The sequence below is a fragment of the Pogoniulus pusillus genome, chromosome 13 (assembly GCF_015220805.1).
Source record: "Pogoniulus pusillus isolate bPogPus1 chromosome 13, bPogPus1.pri, whole genome shotgun sequence".
Classification (NCBI taxonomy): Eukaryota; Metazoa; Chordata; class Aves; order Piciformes; family Lybiidae; genus Pogoniulus; species Pogoniulus pusillus.
This window is the reverse complement of record NC_087276.1, coordinates 6,576,219-6,602,549: the sequence shown is the minus strand read 5'-3', so window position 1 is coordinate 6,602,549 and position 26,331 is coordinate 6,576,219. Positions and strand designations below refer to the sequence as shown.

At 42.0% G+C, this 26,331-nt stretch overlaps 1 long non-coding RNA gene across 1 annotated transcript in view; it reads left to right on the top strand.

The window, feature by feature from the left end:
- LOC135180434 (uncharacterized) overlaps nt 1–25,983 on the top strand; it is a 44,018-nt gene extending 18,035 nt beyond the window's left edge. The window contains exon 3 of the long non-coding RNA XR_010304429.1: nt 25,580–25,983. This is a non-coding gene — a long non-coding RNA (uncharacterized LOC135180434). The remainder of the gene's footprint in view (nt 1–25,579) is intronic.
- The last annotated feature ends 348 nt before the right edge of the window (nt 25,984–26,331 follow it).

Here is a 26,331-nt window from a genome sequence, read left to right as displayed (position 1 = left end):
GACAGGCTCTGCTCACTTGCTCCCTGTGATAGGACAAGGAGCAATGGGTGTAAGTTGCAGCACAAGAGGTTCTGCCTCAACACAAGGGGGAACTTCTTTACTGTAAGGGTCCCAGAACACTGGAACAGGCTCCCCAGAGAGGTCTCCTTCCCTGGACAGGAAGGAAGGATGAAGTTAGTCCCCAAATCCCCCTTCACACTTTTCAGGGTTCAAGATGTGCAAGGAATTCACAAAGGGTCTACCAGTGCATGTAACTGAACAGCAGGAGTGGCACTGGCAGGAGATGGGTTTGTGGTAAGATGCAGCAGGATTGAAGGAAATGACTGCCTGCCGTTTTCCAGTCTCACTTCTGGTTAGGACTGTGTATAGCTCTGCTCTGATGCTTCAGGGCTGTGCTTGGAGAAGGGCTTGCACAGCTTTTCTGCCCCTCACAGCTTTGTGGAGGAGGTCAGCAGCTCTTGAGGCTGTGCTTGCAGAAGAACTTGCACAGCTTTTCTGCCCCTCACAGCTTTGTGGAGGTGGTCAGCAGCTGTTGAGGCTGTGCTTGGAGAAGGACTTGCACAGCTTTTCTGCCCCTCACAGCTTTGTGGAGGTGGTCAGCAGCTGTTGAGGCTGTGCTTGGAGAAGGACTTGCACAGCTTTTCTGCCCCTCACAGCTTTGTGGAGGTGATCAGCAGCTCTTGAGGCTGTGCTTGCAGAAGGACTTGCACAGCTTTTCTGCCCCTCACAGCTTTGTGGAGGTGGTCAGCAGCTGTTGAGGCTGTGCTTGGAGAAGGACTTGCACAGCTTTTCTGCCCCTCACAGCTTTGTGGAGGTGGTCAGCAGCTGTTGAGGCTGTGCTTGGAGAAGGACTTGCACAGCTTTTCTGCCCCTCACAGCTTTGTGGAGGTGGTCAGCAGCTGTTGAGGCTGTGCTTGGAGAAGGACTTGCACAGCTTTTCTGCCCCTCACAGCTTTGTGGAGGTGATCAGCAGCTCTTGAGGCTGTGCTTGCAGAAGAACTTGCATTTCTGCCCCTCACAGCTTTGTGGAGGAGGTCAGCAGCTCTTGAGGACCTTTCTCTTTCTTGACTCTAAACGAACTTGTTTCCTGTATGTTTGTGATGTATGTATGGTTTGTATGTCCAAATATACGTTTGGATGTATGGTTTTGTGTGTCCATTGCCTACACTCTTCTGCTAGCCCCTGGCAAACAACAAAATACAAAAGCAGAAGACAGTAGCTGGACTACATCTATTTCCAAAGGATGCTTTTTTGCCCCTTTGTGCATCTCTGAACAGGACAGCTAATGCTGACATCTTGTAAAATGGCAAACAGCTGTGGATGCCTCCTGCCTGGGGCTGTGTCTTGAGCAGCTGAGTCTAGTTGAGAGGCATCCCTGGCCATGCCAGGGAGGTTGGATTAGATGACCTCTTAAGATCCATTCCTACTTAAGCCATTCTGTGATTCTGTGATTTGAACATCCTGCTATGGAGCAGACACGAGAGAATTTTCATTCCTAAACACAGACAAATAGTCTTTATACAGCACTTTGCTCCTTACCAACCTTGTTTTGCATGAAGAAATGAGACAGCCTGTAGATGAGAAATAACTGAATGCAGCAGCCAGAAAACACAAGAGTGACATAAGGGAAAGATTAATCTCTCAGTGTGGACAATGCAGGTGTAATGGCATTGCCTTTGGGAAAAATGGTTTAGATAGACCTTCAGAGGAGGAAAAATAAGACAGACCAAACCAGCACTTAGGCACAAGGTAGCCCTAATATTAGCAAAGGAGTCACTGTACTCTACTAGGAGTTTTGGACAGTGATAATAGTGCCTTCCCAATTGACAGGAATAGAAATTATATAAGTATTTGTTTTATTTCTCTATTTTTTTATTACTAGGGGGAGTGGAGTGCAGTAAATGATTTCCTTTATGTGTCAGTTCAGCTGTGCTCTGAGCTACATAGGATAAAATGGTGATAGATCTTTTATTCTCCTCCAGGTCTCTCAGAAAGCTGGAACTGCATTTAACTAACATTCTCTGCAACTGGTGGTTCTGCAATACATCCTTCTATTTCCACAGGTCTTTTCCAACAGTCCAGGGGATGAGTAGGAATCTGTTAAATACTTCCAAAATGCATTTCTCATGTTGTTGTGGCTTCTTCCTGGTGCAAATGTCTTTATTATTTTACTGAGCCTTTTAGACATCACCTTCTCTCCTTGTATTGAGCACTTGCAATTCCTCTGATTTCTCTGTTTCACTGGCACAGCAGTTAGATTACTGAAGCTTTAGGTTTGTGTCTTCTTCTATGCATGACATAAAAGTTCCAGAAGAAATTCACTGTTGCTGGTAGATCAAAGTGGGTCTGATCTTGCTTTTGCTAGTAGTCAAGACCCATTCCTTTCAGTGACATGAGACTCAAGAAGGAAGAGGAATCATAGAATGGTTTAGGTTGGAAGGGACCTCAAGCATCATCCAGTTCCAACCCCCTGCCATAGGCAGGGACACCTCCCGCTAGAGCAGGACACTCAAGGACTCATCCAACCTGGCCTTGAACACCTCCAGGCAGGGAGCAGCCACAACCTCCCTGGGCAACCTGTGCCAGTGTCTCACCACCCTCACTGCAAAGAACTTTTTCACAGGATCACAGGATGTTAGAGGCTGGAAGAGAGTCTAATCCCCTGCTAGAGCAGGACCACACAATCTAGCATAGGTCTAGCTGTTTTCTAACATCTAGTTTGATAATCTCCCCTCTGCCAGTTTAAACCCATTCCCCCTCATCCTGTCATTACAAGACCTTGTCAGTAGTCCCTCTCCAGCCTTCCTGCAGACCTCATTCAGATACAGGAGGCCACTATAAGGTCTCCTGTAATCCTTCTCTTCTCCAGGCTGAAGAGCCCCAACTCTTATAGCCTGTCCTCATAGCAGAGCTGCTGCAGCCCTCTGAGCATCTTTGTGGCCCTCCTCTGGACTCGCTCTGACAGTTCAATATCCTTCTTGTGTTGGGTGCTCCAGAACTGCACCCAGTACTGCAGAGGATGTGTTTTTGCAGAACTGACATCCCGAGGTGATTGTCGAGTAGAGATGATTCACTAAAAACGTTTCCCTTCTTTCATTCTGATGCCATTTATTTTCCTTGGCTGGCTTGAGGCTGTGCTCCCTTCTCTACAAAACTGCTCTTTCCTGCCCTCTAATGGCAGCCTGCTGAACTTCACCGGGAATGCTCCTTAAACAAAAACGACTCGCTCGTTTCAGAGATGCGCTTTGAGTTTGTCACTTACACCCCAATAAACATACCTTCCAGTGTACTTTTTCCACACCCCCCCCACTTGATACAGGTCTTAAAACACAGCCTACGGATGTTTTTATGGCCAACACATCATGGCTTCAAAGGCAGCTTGGCATTTTTTTTGCCTTTATTCATGGGAAAGCAAAAAGATTGTTTGAGTTTGGGGATGAAAGGGTAGTTAGGATGTAGCCTTTTAAGATTAGAGAAAACAATATTTATCGAGGGGAAGATTCAAAGAGATTTTCTGCTGTTTCCTGTATGTCTCCTGGTTCTGAGCTGAATAGAGTAGATGTGATTTATCACAGTATCACAGTATCATCAGGGTTGGAAGAGACCTCACAGATCATCAAGTCCAACCCTTTACCACAGAGCTCAAGGCTAGACCATGGCACCAAGTGCCACGTCCAATCCTGCCTTGAACAGCTCCAGGGACGGCGACTCCACCACCTCCCCGGGCAGCCCATTCCAGTGTCCAATGACTCTCTCAGGGAAGAACTTTCTCCTCACCTCCAGCCTAAATTTCCCCTGGCTTAGCTTGAGGCTGTGTCCTCTTGTTCTGGTGCTGGCCACCTGAGAGAAGAGAGCAACCTCCTCCTGGCCACAACCACCCCTCAGGTAGTTGCAGACAGCAATAAGGCCTCCCCTGAGCCTCCTCTTCTCCAGGCTAACCAATCCCAGCTCCCTCAGCCTCTCCTCGTAGGGCTGTGCTCGAGGCCTCTCCCCAGCCTCGTTGCCCTTATCTGGACACGCTCAAGCATCTCAATGTCCCTCCTAAACTGGGGGGCCCAGAACTGAACACATTTAAGCTGAAGCCCAGCACAAAATATGTGTTTTCCATACCTTCAAGATGCTTGGAAAAAAATATATTTGAAAGCCTTTAAGATCTTTGTACTCAGTTTATACGCCAGGTTAGGAAGAAACCTTCAAGAACTGAATTTATTGGATTTTTTTGTTTGTTTGAAATCAGGAAATCACAGTAAAGCAGTGACATTGAGAGGAAAGATAATAAAAGGGGCAGACTGCTGAGTGACCACGTGGCCAATTGAAGTGGTAAGGGAGTCTCAGATCAGTCAGAGAACATCCCACCATGGAAAGCCTGGTGACACGATGCCCTGAGTGACTGGGATGTTGTGCTCCAGATGATCACACATTACTGCACAAAATGTTTAGCTGTGTGGTCTTTATCTTCTAAGTAATTAACACTGAAGTGGGAAGCTTCTGGTTATCATAAAAAAAAAAACCACCAAACCCAAACTAATTTCCACAGGTTCTTTTTGCCAAGTAATTTGTTCCAAAAGAATTATTCTGCTTGGTTGTAGACCTAGAAAGTATTCTACTCACTTCTTTGAGGTCAAGACACAGTGTAGAGATACACAAAGGCTATACCCATAGACTCTAAGTTTCTACTCACTAGAAATAGAGTGTTTCATTTATGAATTGGGCCAGGCAGCTCAGTGATTCTCAGCAAGTCATTAAAGTTTATTTCCCTCAGTATAATTAGGTAGTGTTTTTCTTAGGGAGCTGGTGCTACATAGCTCACAAGCAAGGACAAAAATGATCAGCAGTCTGTCTTATTACATATGTCTTTAAATAGAAATGCAAAAGGCCAATCTTACAAATAGGATGTCATAGAATCACAGAATCAGCCAGGTTGGAAGAGACCTCCAAGCTCATCTAGGCCAACCTAGCACCCAGCCCTGTCCTGTAAAACGATTGTGTTGATTCTATCTGCATGCCCAGTTTTGTTCCTAGACACTTTAAGTTGATACCACCCCCATGAAATGAATGCTATAACTCATTGTCTGTTTCCTGAAACCTCTTTAATGTACAGAAAATCTCAATATGGGTAATGGAAAGAAGTTGGAGAATTCTGGGGTTTTTCCTACTGTAACCAAATCCGTTTGCAGAACATGAAGAGCAGTGTGGCCAGCAGGGCAAGGGAGGGGATTCTCCCCCTTTACTCTGCTCTTGTCAGACCCCACCGGGAGTGCTGTGTATAGTTCTGGAGCCCCCAACACAAGAGGGATGTGGAACTGTTAGAGCGAGTCCACAGGAGGGCCACAAAGATGCTCAGAGGGCTGCAGCACCTCTGCTATGAGGACAGGCAATGAGAGTTGGAGCTCTTCAGCCTGGAGAAGAGAAGGCTTTGAGGAGACCATAGAGTGGCCTTCCAGTATCTGAAGGGGGCCTGCAGGAAGACTGGGGAGGGACTATTGACAAGGTCTTGTATGACAGGACAAGGGGGAATGGGTTTAAACTGGCAGAGAGGAGATTTGGGTTCTTTGCAGTGAGGGTGGTGAGACACTGGCACAGGTTGCCCAGGGAGGTTGTGGCTGCTCCCTCCCTGGAGGTGTTCAAGGCCAGGTTGGATGAGGCCTTGAGCAACCTGTTCTAGCGGGAGGTGTCCCTGCCTATGGCAGGGGGTTGGAGCTGGATGATCTTTGAGGTCCCTTCCCAGTCTATGACTCTTTGCTTCTATGATTCTGTGAAATGTGTGTTCCAGATCTGTCACACGGTGGAAGGGATGGAGGAGGTCAGTTTGACAAACTACTCTGATTGCCAAGGCATGTCAAATGGCCTAGTGACAGGCATACCAGCTTCTTGACCAACAAAGTGTCTTGGTCTGTGTCAACTGATCAAAGTGTTGTCTCTGTGTGTGAGTGTAAACAGGTTGAACAGGAAACCTGTGTCTATTTCACATACAACCCCAGCCTTTCTATAATGCCTATCCAGTGCTAGTGGCTTCCCAAAAACATAGGACTCTTCAGTTTGTCATTAGGAAGTCAGTTTATCATCAGGGAGAAGATAACATGTCAATGGAATGGGTTGCCCAGGGAGGTGCTGGAGTCACTGTCCCTGGAGGTGTTCAAGCAAAGCTTGGATGAGGCACTTAGTGCCATAGTCTATTTATTGGCTAGGGCTGGGTGCTAGGTTGGACTGGCTGATCTTGGAGGTCTCTTCCAACCTGTTTGATTCTATGGTTCTATGTCAAATTTGTCTTTCCAAATTTTATTTAAGACACTTAGACTCATTTCCATCACTTGCATTGATACCTGTGTCCCTGTGGCCAGGGTCACCTGCCAGTACTTATTCCCTTCCAGTCATGCCTGAGCCATGGCTTGCCAATATTCACTTGCAAAAACAACAAAACATAGCAGCAGTTGAACACACCAATCTTATTTGTTGCCTCAAGGGAGCACTTCCAACCTTGTGGTAATTTAGATAGCGTAGTGTGTGATGATGGTAGCAGAGAAGATGTTGTGTCTAGCCAATTTTAAGGCTGTTTGGGACAGCAGAAGGCACATTGCCTCTCATTAACTTTGACTTTATAAATGAAGGCTTGATAAAAAAAATAATATTTTGACATGCACTAGGTGCTTCAATTAAAGTCTGACAGAATGAATTGCTGTTCTTGTGCTAGGCTGATGAAAACAGGCCTTTCATTTGAAATCCCTGAGAAGAATGTGAAGGCACTGCCCTGAGTTTTTTTTCCCTAAAAGCCTTATTTTAGAAAACAATTAATAAAATCAAAGTCTGTCTTTTCCTTCAAATCCACGGAGGTTAAAATAGATTAGCATTCACTTAGTTCTCATTGTGTACCAGCAAGCTAAACACATTCTCTCTCAAACAGCAGGGGAAAAGTGAAGAAAGCACAATTTAATTACAGTGTTAGTGTTAAACCCAAACTAGTTAGGAATGAATAAAGATTTTTGTTGAAATTCTCTGGGTTCAGAGATTTGTAAATCAGTGCTAAGATTCTCCTAGGGCAGAGTTTTACTGTACGAGCATAGCTTGGAAACAAAAGATAGATATTTTCCAGAAAGTGAGATGCAATAACTGCTAAAAAGGGAAAGGAGAATCATACTAATTTTACTGCAGTTTCATGAGTTCAGAATCATTTTATTATCAGGATTTTTAATTTCTCTGTAGGCTTTTTGTGGCACTGCTGTTTAGCCTGGAGAAGAGGAGGAGGCTCGGGGTGACCTCATTGCTGTCTACAATAACCTAAAGGGAGGTTGTAGCCAGGTGAGGGTTGGTCTCTTCTGACAGGCAAGCAGCAACAGAACAAGGGGACACAGTCTCAAGTTGTGCCAGGGGAGGTCTAGGCTGGATGTTAGGAGGAAGTTGTTGGCAGAGAGAGTGATTGGCATTGGAATGGGCTGCCCAGGGAGGTGGTGGAGTTGCCATCCTTGGAGGTGTTCAAGCAAAGCCTGACTGAGGCACTTAGTGCCATGGTCTAGTTGAGTGGCTAGGGCTGGGTGCTAGGTTGGACTGGATGATGTTGGAGATCTCTTCCAACCTTGTTGATTCTATGATACTTCAGGAGGAGCTCTACCCAGCCAAGCAATGTTGTTTTGGGGTAATATCTTTCTTACTTTAGGAGCTAGATCCTGAAATAACATTTAGACAGACAAGCACCTAAACTGCATAGACCCTGAAACAGACATGTCACTATTAAGGTTTATATATCTAAAGAAGGCTAACATCAGGTGTGCACATAAAATAGTTTTAGATGATGGACCCTCTAGGGCTGGGGTGTAGGTTGGACTGGATGATGTTGGAGGTCTCTTCCAACCTGGTTGATTCTGTGATTCTATGATTCCATTTCTCAACGTTTGCAAATACTGGCCCAGTTTTCAGACTTGTAGTTTTGAATCATGTAACTATCAAAGCACCAGTATAAGCCACCAGCTTCCAAAAAGTATGAGATACTTTTTTTGAGTTCTTTTGCACAGGGAAGACATTTTTCAGCAGCCCAAATGTACTGTTAATCTGTGCCACTTTTGCATTCCCTGGTTAAATAAATAAGGAACCTGGAATAAATGGAATAAGTTTTGGCTCCCTGGACTCATCTAGTTAAGCTGTAGTATAGAGAAATAAAGATTAGATGATTAGACTCTTATTATTTTAAGAGTTATTAACATTTTAAACAGTAACATCAGCATGGGTCACCAGGAGCTGATGAGCTAATTTTGACTCTGGCAACTGCAGGGAAATAAGCCTAGAAGTCTACATTCTCCTTATCTTGGTTGTTTTTGTGCAAATCTCTGCAAACTTTAAAAGCACAGAATAGAAGAAGAGTGACCTAAACCAGGTTCCCTCCTTTTAGGTTATTGGAGGAGACTGAAAACCATCCAAACCACCTTTAAGAGATTTATTTCCTTCCTTGGCATGTTGAGTTGGGGAGATGACAGCCATTCTACTGTGAGACTGACTAAACTTGTCATTCCCTAACAAGTCTATTTAGACTTGTCAGAAGTTGATGAGATAATTACAGCTCATTAAATGTGGAGGAGTCTATATTTAAGCTCATTTGGGGTTAGGGTGGTTAATAACATAGTTGGTAGTAGAGGGAAACTACTAAGGCTGTAGAGAATCTCTTCCTAGATTCTGTGAGATTTCCAAATGCTCCCTGGAGCACAGTGGGAGTACAAAATAAGGTAAATGTTCAGCAGAAAGCTGGGAAAATTTCCCCCTTTCCCAAATTTATATGGGAAATAGTCTGTAAAGGAGATAATCTTGCCTTATGTTTAAGGTAGTTTTGAGGGTTGGCCAGAGGGATTAGGAAGCAGATGGATTAGTCACACAGACAGCAGGTTAGGTTAGAGAGAGAGGTTGAGCCCCAGAGAGACAGAGAGTGACTCTGTTATCTATATTTATGTTCTTTGTACATCTCAGTAAGCATGTATTCATAATTGTAGTGATTTGATATTTTTATTTCATACAACCTTGCTCCCTTTCTACTCTGCCCTGGTGATGCCACATCTCGAATGCTGGGTCCAGTTCCAGGCCACTCACTTCAAGGGGGACCTCAGGGAACTGCTTTAAAGAGTCCAGCTCAGAGCCACAAGGATGATTAAGGGAGTGGAACATCTTCTGTACAAGGAGAGACTGAGGGAGCTGAGGCTCTTTAGCTTTGTGATGGTTTGGGTGTTAGCTGCCCCACCACGCTTAAGAAAATCACCCAGACTAGACTCAGCAGCTGGCAGTTAAGGATTGAAGCTTTGTATTTGCAGCTTAGCACAACAGACAAGCAGATATTACAGAAATGGACAAGTTAAAAAGGTAATACAGAAACACAACAGCCCTCCCACAAACCAGAGTCCTCAGGAGGGGCTCCCAACCACCCTTCCACCTCCTTTCCACCCCTCTACCTTATCCCAGACTTCGCCTTACGTTCGAAGTGAGTTTGGAGAATCAGCCAGGGGGTTTAAGAAGCAGAAGGAGTAATCACATGAACAGCAGGTTAGAGAGAGAAGTGCATGCAGCCAGAGCCCATGAGCAACTCTGTTATCTCTATGTTCTTGCTTTTTTACATCTCAGCAAGCCTATGGGTGAAGTAGCCATCACCACTGTTTCCTTTCACAGCCTGTAATCTAGGTCTTCTCAGCAAAACATTCTAGCTAGCTTCAAACCAGCACACTGAGTGTTTGCTTCTAAACCATTTTTGTTTCCAGATGAATAATTTCAACAAGATAGATTGTATCAATTGGTTTTTGGACGAGATAGGACACTCTCTAAGTACAACATATGTACAGGCGTTTGTGCTTCTGCTTTCCCTTGAGTGCTGCACATTTAGAGGCTTTTTCCTTTTTTAGCATCTTTGATTGTTTTAATGATAACTGCTGTACCACTGTATTTGGTGTTGATGTCCTCAAACAGAAGTCTATAAGCATAAAAAGCAATATTACTTCATGAGTAATAATGACACTGTGTCAGGGTTATTGCATCATTTCTTGTGGAATTGTTTTTCTTAATGCACAAGTTAAGAGAGTGCCACTGTGGATGATTGCTGTTGCTTGCAGTTTTAACCCTTTGTAAAAGTGCATTAATTGAAAGCTGTAGAGGAAGGATCTCAGAGGTTTATATATCATTAAATATCAATTAATGAGAATTATATAGCATTAAAATATATACATTTGTGTTTCTCTTATATATTTATTTTGGTGAGGCAAGTGAGGGAGGTATAAGTTTGAGATAGCTCACAAATTCACCACTGCTCTGCAATTGCATAGGAATTTTGATAAACATCTCAAGTGATTAACTTCATTTACAGAATCACAGTATCACAGAATGTCAGGGGCTGGAAGCGATCTTGAAAGCTCATTCAGTCCAACTCCCCTGCCAGAGCAGGATCATTCATACCAGATCACACAGCAACATGTCCAGGTGAGTTATGAATATCTCCAGATAGGTAGACTCCACAACTCCCCCATGGCAGCCTGGTCCTGTGTTCTGTCACCCTCACAGGGAAAAAAAATTCTCATGGAACTTCCTATGCCTTAACTTGCACCCATTGCCCCTTGTCCTGTCATTGAGCATCACTGAGCAGAGCCTGGGTCCATCCTCTTGGCACTCACCCTTTGCATATTTATAAACATTAATGAGGTCACCTCTCAGTCTCCTCTTTTCCAAGCTTGTGCTAGTCTGAACCTAGCTGGGATATTTTGGTGAGAGGAATTAGATTACAGGCTGTGAAAAGGAAACAGTGGTGATGGCTACTTCACCCATAGGTTTGCTGAGATGTATAAAAGCAAGAACATAAATTGAGATAACAGAGTTGCTCATGGGCTCTGACTACATGCACTTCTCTCTCTAACCTGCTGTTCATGTGATTACTCCTTCTGCTTCCTAACCTCCCTCACTGATTCTCCAAACTCACCTCAAATGTAAGGCAAAGTCTGGGATAAGGTAGAGGGGTGGAAAGGAGGTGGAAGGGCAGTTGGGAGCCCCTCCTGGGGACTCTGGTTTGTGGGAGGGCTGTTGTGTTTCTGTATTACCTTTTTAACTTGTCCATTTCTGTAATATCTGCTTGTCTGTTGTGCTAAGCTGCAAATACAAAGCTTCAATCCTTAGCTGCCAGCTGCTGAGTCTAGTCTGGGTGATTTTCTTAAGCGTGTTGGGGCAGCTAACACCCAAACCATCACAAAGCTAAAGAGCCTCAGCTCCCTCAGTCTCTCCTTGTACGGAAGATGTTCCACTCCCTTAATCATCCTTGTGGCTCTGAGCTGGACTCTTTAAAGCAGTTCCCTGAGGTCCCCCTTGAAGTGAGTGGCCTGGAACTGGACCCAGCATTCGAGATGTGGCATCACCAGGGCAGAGTAGAAAGGGAGCAAGGTTGCCTGAAATAAAAATATCAAATCAAATCACTACAATTATGAGTACATGCAGTTTTTGCTACAGTTTTGTTTGGTGTACATACTAAAGTACTCACACATTCACACTTATTTCCAGTTGCTTTCTTAATCAATCTATCCATTGTCAATAAACCCACAAACAGTTTCCTTAAATGGATGCAATACACTAAAATGAAAGTGCATACCAAAACCTGAGTGGTTTTTTTTCCCTGAATCACTGCGTTTTATTGCTAAAACATTCAGTAATGTATTCCACTGAATTGTGTATTTCTCACTCTTCCCACGAGTGTGAGTCAATTGGTATGTAAACAAATTAAGAGTGAAATTGATGGGTTTATGTTTTATTTCTGAATTTCCATTCCTGAATCTTGAGAGAAAAAGGCTTTTAAAAAAATGAATTGCATTGTTGTGGATATTCTGTAATCTGGCAGAGGTATAAATTATATAATAAGCAGCTCAGTATTTCGAAGGTACCTCATGATATAAAAAAATAGTCATCTTTTGCAATTATGGGATGTATTATCACAATGCCAGGCTCTAATCTGCTACCAATTTGTGTCAGCTTTCTGCATTAGAAAAGGATTCAAATCCTCTCTAAAAGTCAGAATCAGCTGAAGGTTTGTCTTGGCTTCAGGAGCCCACTGCAATTAGGCAGCATGTGAATGTGTGCCATATGCATTTATTGCTCTTCTAAGCATGTGTTACTTTGATGTGTTAGGTTAGAAATCTAACTCTTTTTCTTGGGCAGCCTTCCTCCTGGGTCTTTATACTGCTTAGCAGTTGAGTCCAGACTTTGAAACACAGCCTAATTTAGAGGCGGATGCTGCAGCTGCTGCTGTCATTTCAGCTGATTCTTTCCCTGCTTTGATGTCAGCTTAGAGTCTTGGTGGCTGCATCGGTCCCGCAGCCGCCGCAATTCGCCTAACGGACACCACATCACTTTAAGCATGTCCCTCTGCCTTTACATTTCATTTGGAGAGCTTGACTCATTCACATTGCACCACTGGTTTGGTGAAACGCTGAGATCTCACAGAATATATCTTTCCTGATCTGGAGGAGACACTGAAATAGTATGAAACCAGGTATTAAACATGACAACTGAAAGTTGTCATGTTTAATACCTGCTTAAATGCTGATGCTATGTGAAGATGGGTTTTCTTTTGTTTTGTTTTCTTTTTCTGACAGGAGGAGGACAGGGTGCCCTGCCAGCCCTGCCCCATGCTTTGCATTAGTAGCTGTACACAACAAAAATGAGCCTTTTCCTGTGAGAACTGCCATGTGCTTTTTAAAAGACCTTATAGTAGCCATATTTGCCTTATTCACCATAATCACTTCTGCAGCAATCTGTGTGCAAAGACATTCCACCTCAATTCCTTTTGTACATGGACCTTCCTCTGCTTTTCTTTCTACTCTCTTTCTGTGGCTGACGTGAAATCAAGGATTGCAGGAGCCTTGATCCTTTGTGATGTGAGCTTTGCTTGCTGAGGCCAAACCCTGCCTTCAGATATGCATGCATCTTCCCACTGATTTCAGTGAGACTCATAGGCTTCTGAGGCCCCTGTTTGGCTTTTAATCTTTTCTGTTTTAAAGCATACATACAGCTAGTACTTACCTGACCCTTTTTAGTAACTGAGGTCCTTGTGAACTCTACTCTTGTGGCTACTTTTCCTGCAGTGCAGTGGTGTCTATATCACACCACAAAAGGAGAAAAAAAATCCCCGTCCAGATATGTCCCTGCACTGGTTTGAGGCTAATTGGAGTATTTTACTGAGAGAAATTAAATCTTTAGCTGTGAGAAGAAAGAAGAAAAACAACAATAATCTATGTCACTCAATTTGCTGCTGAGAAATGCAACTAGTCAAAATATAGATAAGACACTCAATTCTCTCACACTTCCCAGCTCTCACTTCTGGCTGTTCCTTCTTTCTGGCAATCTGTGTGGCTGTCTCTGCCTTAACTCTAATCTGACCTAACTCTTTTTCCTCTTACCTCCTTCTCTTCTTTTTTTTTTTGACATCTCACCTCATATCTCTCCAGATTTATCATGTGAGATATATATGGATTGATTTGGTTATTTCTGAAGGGAGGGAAAGAGGCAGGGCGAATAGAGTTTGGGTTAGGAGCCCTCCTGAGGACTCTGATTGTTCTGGGAGAGATATTGTGTTTCTATATTACTTTTAACTTGTATATAACGGTGTATATGTATATATATATCTGATTGTATAATGTACTAAGCTGTAAATATAGCTTCAGTCCTTAAATTCCAGCTTGGCTGAGTCTAGTCTGGGCAATTTCATTACAGTGGGGGGGTGGATAACACCCAAACCATCACAACTCCTTTAGACATTGATTCTATGCATTTATTCCCTAGTTTTGCTCCTGCTGCAGATATCTTGGCAGTACTTCTCTTGGTACTAATTACATTTTCTCAAAGATTCATTGCTGTGGGTATGATTACCATATTTTCTCAAAAGAATCATAGAATCAACCAGGTTGGAAGAAGCCTCCAAGATCATCCAGTCTAACCTAGTACCCAGCCCTGTCCAATCAAATAGACTATAGCACTAAATGCCTCAGCCAGGCTTTGCTTCAACACCTCCAGGGACAGTGACTCCACCACCTCCCTGGGCAGCCCATTCCAATGCCAATCACTCTCTCTGCCAACAACTTCCTCCTAACATCCAGCCTAGACCTCCCCCGGCACAACTTGAGACTGTGTCCCCTCGTTCTGTTGCTGGTTGCCTGGCAGAAGAGACCAACCCCACCTGGCTACAGCCTCCCATCAGGTAGTTGTAGACAGCAATGAGGTCACCCCTGAGCCTCCTCTTCTCCAGGCTGCACACCCCCAGCTCCCTCAGCCCCTCCTCACAGGGCTGTGCTCCAGGCCCCTCACCAGCTTTGTTGCCCTTCTCTGGACACATTCCAGCACCTCAACATCTCTCTTGAATTGAGGGGCCCAGAACTGGACACAGGACTCTAGGTATGGCCTGACTGGTGTTGAATATAGGGGCAGAATAACCTCCCTTGTCCTACTGGCCACACTGCTCTTATATCCTTTTTAATTCTATGATGCTATGATTCAGTAATGTCACAATCAGAAGACACTTTCAAAGCAATGTCTGAGGAAGGGACTGATTGTCATGCTTCTGGAAGAGCAGCTATATTCTTAGTTCCTGTAAACTCCTTCACAATGACAAGAAACTGTAGCTGTAAACAGGTGATGTGAGGTCTGGATGAACTGTGAGTTCATAGGTAGATAAAACTTCCACCCTACTGCACGGTCTGTTGCAACAAGACAGATGAAGAATAAAAACATATGCAGGGAGAACACATACTGTGGAAGTTTCTTTTGTTACACTTCAGAACAGCTGTTCTGTTTCTGATATACTTTGTTTTCATAAAAGACACCCACCCTATGAGGAGAGGCTGAGGGAGCTGGGGTTGTTTAGCCTGGAGAATAGGGGGCTCAGGGCAGACCTCATTGCTGTCTACAACTACCTGAAGGGAGGCTGTAGCTAGGTGGGGTTGGTCTCTTCTGCCAGGCAACCAGCAACAGAACAAGGGGACACAGTCTCAAGCTGTGCTGGGGGAGGTCTAGGCTGGATGTGAGGAGGAAGTTGTTGTCAGAGAGAGTGATTGGCATTGGAATGGGCTGCCCAGGGAGGTGGTGGAGGCACTGTTCCTTGAGGTCTTCAAGAAAGAACTGGATGAGGCACTTGGTGCCATGGTCTGGTTGACTGGCTAGAGCTGGGTGCTAGGTTGGACTGGGTGATCTTGGAGGTCTCTTCCAACCTGGTTGATTCTATGATTCTAAGATCAGCACTGTGAATTTGGAGTTGTATCAAATGGTGCTCTCCTCAACAGCCTGAGTTGAGAATGGAGTAAATTTTTATCACACTGTGGCAACACCCAAATGACTGAAACAGAAGATTGTGAAAACGTGTTTCTGTGCTGCTGCTGAAGCCTTGGCTCTGAGTAGAGCTATAAAACATACCAGGAAACTTCTTTGCAGAGTGTCTGATGCTCACAAATGCGTGATGCAGGGATAGTGTGCTACTGAGCACCAAACAGGCAGAGGGAGTGCCCAGACCAGAAAAGCATCATTGGAATACTGATGTTAGCTTCAGAAAAAACTAAACAATAAACAGCCACTGATGCATGACAGCATTTGTTAGAAAAACAATAGGATTGTCTTCAGTCTGTTGTTTCATTGATTATTAAATGCCTTCTAATCAGTCTGGTTTCAATATTTTTAGAGTCTAACTACTTCTATTTCAAAACCATACATAATTAAGATTAATTATGCAAATAATGAGATGCAGTCAAGACAATCGCTGGGAAAAATCCAAATGTTCATGTCCTGAAATCCTACAAGAAACAAAATGTGTGTGTTCTATTCTGCTGCAATCTCAAGGAAAATTGCCTCTATTTCATGAAACTGGAACATAAAAAACCATCAGGAATTGGTCTCAGCAAGATGTGGAATAATTTCCATTCTTGATGATGTACCAGGAGTCACCTAGAGCCTTGAGAGATCAGCCCTAACGAGGAAGAATATGACCTTACCTTATCAGGGCTTCACAACAGTCAAAATCTAGCTTGACCTTCACAGTAAAGCATGTCCCTCAGGCTAAATCCTAACAAGTCTTGCCTTCAAACTAAGGCAAAAGGCCAAAAATGCTTATCCAGGGAACAGCAATAGAGTGGGAAAATGAGAGGATCTTTTTTGGACGGCAAACATCATAGTTTGACCTCTGCGTTCTCGCTGTGCCAAGCCATCTAATCTCCAGGAGGCAGTCCTTTTTAATCTGCCAAGTGGCAAGCTGGCTCAGTACCTGTCAAGACCAGTGTGCTCTGCCAGGCATTTGGATTAAGGTTTAGATGTGTGAGATGACATACCTCTCTCCTAAAGCAGGCTCGATTTCACTGAGTCACAACCAATGATCTGATGCTCCAAGACCCTTGGGACCTACATTACTTCCTAGCTGCTCACTGACTGCAGGTGCAGCAGGTTTTTAGCTTCCCAGTCTGTGAGTGTATTGAAGGCTGCAGGGAGGCTATGGTCAGGATAATAACAACAAAAAGGAAATTTAAGGAACACTGTAGCAGACAATATAAAGAAAAAGAAATCATATTTTTTGTTAGATTTCTATTTTTTCAAAGAGAAAGATTTAGAAGAACATAATATAGAGGTTCATTAACAAGTGATTTGAGGAAGGTTTTTTGTTCAGCCACAGATTCTTCAATCATGAATTCTTAAGGACTATATAAATCTCTTCTACTTACTTCAAAGCAATCTTTGCTAGCCTCTAAGTACGAAAAAAGTTACCTGGAACTTACTGCAGATAGAGGTTGCTTCTTTCTGAAGAATCATTCTTTCCTCCTGGACTTTCATTTGTTATTTAAATTGTATGTTTCACTGAAAGTGGACTTTTTTTCCCATGAAAGCACCAAAAAAATGCATGAAAAAAAAAACCCATTAGTTTGTGGAGGAGGAAAAGAAGAAGTGTTTCTGTTCTTCTTGTTGTTCTTGTTGTTCTTTTTGTTTTTCTTCTTCTTCTTGTTCCTCTCTTCTTGTTTTTCTTGGTTTTCTTATTGGTTTTCTTGTTTTTCTCCTTGTTTTTCTTGTTAGTGTTCTTCTCTTTTTTTTTCTTTTCATCTTCTGCTTGTTTTTCTTGTTCTTGTTCTTGGCGTTCTTGTTCTTTTTTGTTTTCTTTTTCTTCTTGTTTTTCTGCTTGTTTTTCTTGTTCTTGTCATTGTTTTTGTTCTTGTTGTTCTTGTTCTTCTTGTTTTTCTTCTTTTTCTTCCTTTTGTTTTTCTTGTTGTTCTTCTTTTCTTCTTATCTTCTTATTGTTTTTCTTGTTCTTTTTGTTGTTCTTTTCTTCTTATTGTTTTTCTTGTTGTTGTTCTCCTCCCCCCCTCCTCCTCCTCCTCCTCCTCCTCCTCCTCCTCCTCCTCCTCCTCCTTCTCCTTCTCCTTCTCCTTCTCCTTCTCCTTCTCCTTCTCCTTCTCCTTCTCCTTCTCCTTCTCCTTCTCCTTCTCCTTCTCCTTCTCCTTCTCCTTCTCCTTCTCCTTCTCCTTCTCCTTCTCCTTCTCCTTCTCCTTCTCCTTCTCCTTCTCCTTCTCCTCCTCCTTCTCCTCCTTCTCCTTCTCCTCCTCCTTCTCCTCCTTCTCCTCCTTCTCCTCCTTCTCCTCCTTCTCCTCCTTCTCCTCCTTCTCCTCCTTCTCCTCCTTCTCCTCCTTCTCCTCCTTCTCCTCCTTCTCCTCCTTCTCCTCCTTCTCCTCCTTCTCCTCCTTCTCCTCCTTCTCCTCCTTCTCCTCCTTCTCCTCCTTCTCCTCCTTCTCCTCCTTCTCCTCCTTCTCCTCCTTCTCCTCCTTCTCCTTCTCCTCCTTCTCCTCCTTCTCCTTCTCCTTCTCCTTCTCCTTCTCCTTCTCCTTCTCCTTCTCCTTCTCCTTCTCCTTCTCCTTCTCCTTCTCCTTCTCCTTCTCCTTCTCCTTCTCCTTCTCCTTCTCCTTCTCCTTCTCCTTCTCCTTCTCCTTCTCCTTCTCCTTCTCCTTCTCCTTCTCCTTCTCCTTCTCCTTCTCCTTCTCCTTCTCCTCCTTCTTCTCCTCCTCCTTCTCCTCCTTCTCCTCCTCCTTCTTCTTCTTCCTCCTCCTTCTCATCCTCCTCCTCCTTTCTTCTTCATTTAAACTCAAATAATTTTTTGCAAACAAATCCAAAGTGTATTAAAAAGTGTACATATTTTGTTGAAAATTAAAGTGTACAGACTTCTTTCCTCAATATTATTCTCCCCTGAGAGCTGCCATTGGCCTGTGTATAAGAAGTGAAGTGTTAAAGGTTTGCTTTGTCTTTAAGCTGGTCTGAATGAGGCATCCAGTCCCTATTCCTCACTTTCCTTCATTTACTTTTTACTAAGGTCAGCTTCTGTGTGGTAAATAAGCAGCAAGATCATCAGTCACTTCAAAGTGCTTTCACATTCCATAGTTTGTTTTTCCTGCAGTGAGCAAAAGAAGAGATGATCTGGTAGAAATCAGTTACATGATAACTCATCTTTTCTGTGACCTCCTTAAGAGGCCTTTGGGTAGCACATGGGCTTTCCATAAAACTCTGGCTGGCAGTCAGCTAGCAAAATAACCATTCCTGCTCCATCCCTCAGTAATGTTGAAATGCAATTAAAGGCTTTATGTAAAGAATATCTCAAATTCAAAGAAATAAAAATTCTCCCAGTCAGTGCTTTCTTTCATTTGGGATATAGGCAGGTTATTTTGTATCTAGACTGATGGAATCTATGGTTTCTATTCCTGAGGAATAGCTGGTGGCTTCAGATATGGTCTTGATATGATGAAGACTTTGCTTTCCTCTGCCAATCAAAAGAGTCTGAATGATGAAATTTAGGCCAAACAACTGAAAGATATAGGACATATTGATGTTCCACATCACATCTGCTTTGACTGACCCCAAAACTACATTGCCGTTGACTACTGGTGACAAATTGCAATCTGTTAAGCTGATCAAGACTTTGCATGTTACTAAAACAAGAAACAATCCAGTGAAGAAGAATCCAAAGTATCCTGATCCTAGTAGGCAGAATTGCCAATATATGCCTGAAGGGTGCAATTTCTTAAAAGATAATGTTCCTTGTGTGCTAGTTTGAAGCAGGCTAGAATGTTTTGGTGAGAAGAACTAGAATACAGGCTGTGAAAGGGAAACAGTGGTGATGTCTACTTCACCCATAGGCTTGCTGAGGTGTATAGGAACAAGAAATAAAGCACAGATAACCACTCTCACTTGGGCTGCTGGCTGAGCTGCATCTTACTCTCTGACCTCACCCTCCATTTTGGACTAATCCACTTTGCTTCCTAACCCCCTGGCTGAACCTCCATTCTTCTTTGGGACTGGGGTAAGGTTGAGAGGGGTAGGGGGAAGGTGAAGGAGTGGTTGAGAGCCCCTCCTGGGGACTCAGGTTTCTGGGAGGGCTGCTGTGTTTCTGTATTTCCTTTTACCTTGTCTATTTCTGTCTATAACTGTATATACTGTAAATCTCTGCTTGTCTATTTTGCTAGATGTAAATATAAGCTTCATTCATATTTCCAGAGCCGGCTGAGTCTAGTCTGGGTGATTTCTAAAGTGTGAGGGCACAGATAACACCCAAACCTTGCTTGACTTTGGTCAGTGAGCCTAACTTGTTTTCTTCTTGATAAATACAAAGATTACTCCTTTGCTACCTCGCACAGATGACAAAGTATTTTCCCCCTCAGACTCACAAGATGCTAGATTTTCTGGAAGTACCATTGACATTTCCTTGTCATTCTGACAAGTTGCTCTGTCCAACACTGCCTGGGTATTCCTTTCTGTTCCCACCTCTTCTCTGAAGCACTAGTGGTGGTCTTAGTGCATGTTTCGCAGATGTTTCTTCCACTCAGCTCCTTGGTTGTTTTTCAAGTGGCTTCTTACGGCAAATGTTTCCATGTGTGCACGCTCCTTCCTTTCTGCTGACACCTTTTCTTTCTATAAAAACAATCTGCTGCTGCCTTTCAGATCTAGAGAGAGACCATTCAAAACCACAGATGCTGATTTTTTAAGATTCTTTGGCATTGGTACACATGGTCAGCAGGCAATACCTCCCTTCTGTCTGTTTGTCATGACTAACAATGTTGCTGTTTTGTTCTTTCAATCTTATTTCCCTCTGTTGCCCTTAACACACTTTCCCCCCCTCTTTCTTTTCCTGTTACTGTCTGCTTTCTTTGTACTACTGGCCCATATGGGACTTCTTCATCTTTCACTACAGCTTGGAAGAAAAAAACCCTTGCACATTAACTGCTTTACCCCAGTAACCGCAGGCAACTTGTGTGCCAGCTTTTTTTTTGTGCTCAGGAACTAAAAATATTCCCCCCCCAAAAAACCTCAGCTTTACATTTGCTTTATACACATAACACACATACAAGCAAAATTAAATTCACTTTCTACAGCTGCTCACAGCACTGGTTACTGACTGACTCTGAAGAGACATGCAGAGATCAGACGCTACCGTTAGGATGATTGCCTTTCTAGTTTGCATGTGATAAAAGTTAAGCTAAGGTTGTCTAGTCATTTCCATTCTGAAAGGTATTCTCTTTTGCCCACAATAATCTTTGCAATCAAAGATTTTCATATCCAGTTATGACCACTGTCACCCAGAGGTGGCTGTGATCCAGCTCCCTTTAGCGGTTTTTGATAGAAAGACAAATAAAAAACCCAACCAACCCCAACCCCCAAATCCCTCCTTGTAACTTCATTATTGTGGACCAAATTCAGATGAAATTACTGTAGCATACCTGAGGACATCTGTTCTTTGCTTTCCTGAATGTACTCAAGGCCTTGCAAAAAACAGATTGAAAAACAATGTATACTAAAGCATCTACTTTTAGATAGATACACATTCGTGCACATCTATATAGAATCTGATTTCAGATAGATACACATCTGTGCACATCTATATAGAATCATTTTAGATAGATATATATTTGTGCACATCTATATAGAATATTTTTAGCTAGATACATTGATGTGCACATCTATATAGAATATTTTTAGATAGATATACATTTGTATATATCTATATAGATTATTTTAATATAGATACATATTTGTGCACATCTATGTAGAATATTTTCAGATAGATACACATCTGTGCACGTCTATATAGAATATTTTTAGATAGATATATATTTGTGCACATCTATATAGAATCTATTTTTATATAGATACATATTTGTGCACATCTATATAGAATATATTTATATAGATATATTTGTGCACATCTATATAGAATCTATTTTTAGATAGATACATGTTTGTGCACATCTATATAGAATATTTTTAGATAGATATACATTTGTGTACATCTATATAGAATATATTTATATAGATATATATTTGTGCACATCTATATAGAATCTATTTTTATATAGATACTTATTTGTGCACATCTATATCGAATATTTTCAGATAGATACACATCTGTGCACATCTATATAGACTATATTTATATAGATATATATTTGTGCACATCTATATAGAATCTGGTTTTATATAGATACATATTTGTGCACATCTATATAGATTATTTTTATATAGATACCAATTTGTGCACATCTATATAGATGATGTTTATATAGATACATATTTGTGCACATCTATATCGACTATTTTTAGATAGATACACATTTGTGCACATCTATATAGATTATGTTTAGATAGATACCTATATGTGCACATCTATATAGAATATTTTCAGATAGATACACATTTGTGCACATCTATATACATTATGTTTATATAGATACCTATATGTGCACATCTATATGTGCACATCTATATAGAATATTTTCAGATAGATACACATTTGTGCACATCTATATACATTATGTTTATATAGATACCTATATGTGCACATCTATATGTGCACATCTATATAGAATATTTTCAGATAGATACACATTTGTGCACATCTATATACATTATGTTTATATAGATACCTATATGTGCACATCTATATAGAATATTTTCAGATAGATACACATTTAGGCACATCTATATACATTATGTTTAGATAGATAGATATTTGTGCACATCTATATATGTACATTATAGGCTGGATGTTAGGAGGAAGTTCTTCACACAGAGAGTGATTTGCTATTGGAATGGGCTGCCCAGGGAGGTGGTGGAGTCACCATCCCTGGAGGTGTTGAAGAAAAGCCTGGATGAGACACTTAGTGCCATGGTCTAGTTGACTGGCTAGGGCTGGGGAATAGGTTGGACTGGATGATCTTGGAGGTCTCTTCCAACTCGGTTGATTCTATGATTCTGTGATTCCACATATACATAGATATATGTGTATGTGTGTGTATGTTTTATGAGTATGACATCATTTACCTAAATAATGCCTTTCCTAATTTTATCTTCCCAAAGGATGTACTTATATATGCACATTACACATATACATATATATATATGTGTGTGTGTATATTTTATGAGAGCATTCACCTACATAATGCCTTTCCCAGTTTTATCTTCCCAAAGGATGTCCATATATATGTACAATACACATATAAATATGTGTGTGTATATGTTTTATGAGAGCATTCACCTAAATAATGCCTTTCCCAATTTTATCTTCTCAAATGATGTACATATATATGTACACTACACATACACATATATATGTGTGTGTGTATGAGTATGACAGCATTCACCTACATAATGCCTTTCCCAGTTTTATCTTCCCAAATGATGTGCATATATATGTATATTACATATGTATATGTGTACATTACATTTATATATGTGTGTATATTTAATGAGTATGACAGCATTCACCTACATAATGCCTTTCCCAGTTTTCTCTTCCCAAAGGATTTGCATATATATGCACATTACACATATACATATATATATATGTGTGTGTGTTTTATGAGAGCATTCACCTAAAAATGCCTTTCCCAATTTTATCTTCTCAAATGATGTACATATATATGTACACTACACATACACATATATATGTGTGTGTGTGTATGAGCATGACAGCATTCACCTAAATAATGCCTTTCCCAATTTTATCTTCCCAAAGAATTGAAACAGGCTATCCACTTGGCTTTTCTTTACTTTCCTAGAAATATTAGGTATATTCTGAGAGAAAACTGAGAATACTTTGTCACTGAAGTGGATTTAGGTTTGGATAGGAGATCAGTGATGGTCCTTGGCAGGCTCACCTATAAATGTAGGAGAATTTTCATTCTTCACTGGGATATGTATCTCCATGGAGATGCATGAATACTGCCAACTACATTAACAGATTTACATTTCTCACCCCTCTTATACTCCCTCCAGGATCAGTTGGTTGAGCACATTTTCACACAAAAGTGTTCTTTGACATTTTTCAAGACCCCACCTTGGTTTTTTTCCTTTAATGTGGATAATGGAAAAACAATCTTTAATGATTTTATTGTAAGTCACAAAAGGCAGAGTCAATTGTAGGTATGGACGGCATTCAAATTCCTCTGTCCAGACATGCAGACCAAAAAGGCCTAATAGCAGTAGCAAGTCCTGTGACTATTAATATAGGATGTCTTTGCTTTATGCTGTAGTATTCTTTAGTATTCATCTATGTCTTCTCAGCTTCAGTGGATAAGTAGCTAATAAATGCTCCTAAAAAGGTGGTAGTATTTGGGAGGTGCAGGAATCATTCTGTCTTAGCCTGAAGTTTAGGAAAGACTGCATGGTGCAGAATGCTTAGATGTTTATGTGGGAATGCCATACTTCTAAATAATTACAAGGGAAAGGATGCCTTTGCTTTTCATGGAGGTGGGGGAGTGACATATGATTGATGGCTGAATCAACACTTCCATTGCTCCCTTCCCTCTTTCAAGTGTAGCATGGATGTTTCTTACACGGAAACGTGTGTAGATGCAAGGGAGACACAGCCTCAAACCTTTTCTTTTCTGATTCTGGTTTTATCAGTGCTGGGCCACACTCTTCAGTGTGTAGAAGACAAATGAGTCATGGATGCTCATCTAGTGCCCCTCCTGATATATGCATTATGACCAATTAATCACTTTGCGTTAGGCTTAGATCTTAAGCCTAATTCAAAGCAGCAGTGTCCAAAGTCAGAATGTAAATGATGGCCATTTCTAGTCACACAGGATCATAGGATGTCAGGAGTTGGAAGGGACCCAAGGAGATCATTGAGTCCAACTCCCCTGCCAAAGCGGTAGCATACAATCTAGCACAGATCACAGAGGAACACATCCAGACAGGCCTTGAAAATCTCCAGAGGAGACCCCACAACCTCTCTGGGCAGCCTGTTCCAGTGCTTTGTGACCCTTTCAGTAAAGAAGTCCCTTCTTGTGTAGAAGTGGAACCTCCTGTGCAGCAGCTGATATAGTCTAAGACTGTTTAGACAAAAAGTGTGTGATTTTCTCACACCTCATTTTATTATGGATGTGTAAAAAGATGCAACTATTGTCTCTATGATTTGGATAGCTTTTAGGAGCCTTTCAAAGAGATGTGGAAAAGCCATACAGCAAACAGCCTTATCTAGAAAGAGCCCAGTAGTGAAACATTGCCCAACCTAAAGCTATCTGTTAAACCTTGACCGATTTCTCCAGCCACAGGATTTCTCTTGATGCGATGAGTGCAGTGAGGCAGGTGAGTGATGCAAGGGATGTCTGTGTGCTTTTGGAAGAGTGGAATAACAACAGCAAAGTGAAAAACAGAATCATAGAATCATAGAATCAATCAGGTTGGAAGACACCTCCAAGATCATCCAGTCCAACCTAGCACCCAGCTCTGGCCAGTCAACTAGACCATGGCACTAAGTGCCTGATCCAATCTTTTCTTGAACACCTCCAGGGACTCCACCACCTCCCTGGGCAGCCCATTCCAATCCCAATCTCTCTCTCTGTGAAGAACTTCCTCCTAACATCCAGCCTGTACTTCCCCTGGCACAACTTGAGACTGTGTCCCCTTGTTCTGTTGCTGGTTGTCTGGGAGAAGAGACCAACACCCACCTGGCTACAGCCTCCCATCAGGTAGTTGTAGACAGCAGTGAGGTCACCCCTGAGCCTCCTCTTCTCCAGACTAAACACCCCCAGCTCCCTCAGCCTCTCCTCACAGGGCTGTGCTCCAGGGCCCTCACCAGCTTCCTTGCCCTTCTCTGGACACCTTCCAGCACCTCAACACCTCTCTTGAATTGAGGAGCCCAGAACTGGACACAGCACTCAAGGTGTGACCTGACCAGTGCTGAGTACAGGGGCAGAATAACTTCTCTTGTCCTACTGGCCACACTGATCCTGATAGAGGTCAGGATGCCATTGTGGTGAAGACAAAAAGGGATCCAACAAAAGGATCAGAACTGACAGCATATGATTTGCCAAAGATATTTGCCTCAATATATAAAATATGTAAATGCAGATCTACAAGTCTTAGGCAAACATTTGCAGCTGTGGAGACCGTTAAGATTTGTGTTTTGTTTGATGGGATGAGAGAACAATGTGCAGAAGATAAAACCAACTGAATTTCAGGAAGCGCCTTGGCAGCATTCAAATGCAGGCAGTTATCATCATAATAAGAGAGAGAGAGAAAACAGTTTTGTGATGTTTCTCTTTTAATTTAGGTCTTTTTTTTTTTACAGGGAGAACTCTTGTTCTATAAATGCATATTTCCCTACCAGTATCTTTCAAATCAAAAATGATGTTTCACAACATATGCAGATTTGTATTTTTATGGGTAATATAGTTTTCCTAATAACCTTTCCAAGTGAAAGATTTTGTGTGATTCAGAGAAACAGGCTCTTTTTTTCCCCCCCCTGAAGTTGATTAGGCACCTAAACTCATCAGTCCATCTCTGAGCCGTGTACCTGATTACGCCTAGGTATATGCAATACGTTATATGAAAGCCTTTTAGCTTGGATCATATTGTGGCTGTAACCAAAATAGATTTAGAGATAATGAGCTTGCATCCCTGAATACTTAGCATTGCAGTCTACTCTCTAAACTGATGATGCAGCAGCTGCATAATGCAACAATGTAATTTATTCATGTAATATGTACAATATTGCTGTAATAAAAAGCCCATTGTCGGTTCCTCTAATTCTCTGTATGAGCACCGTCTTATTAGTGGCTGTGGAAGTCAGTATTTCAGCATCTTCAAATTCTGACTCCTTATAAATGTCAAGGCACAATGTTTTAAAAAGAACCCGCCCCAAACAGTGTGAATTGTGGATCTGCTCATGCTGAACTGACGCCTGCAGCTTTTTTTGGAGCAATACAATCTGGAAACATATCAGCGGAAAAAAAAAAGCCCAATGTGTCAGAGAAACCCTTAGCTGCTCAACTTTCTCTTTGTCACAAATGCATATAAATTGCATTTCCAAAAGATGGAACC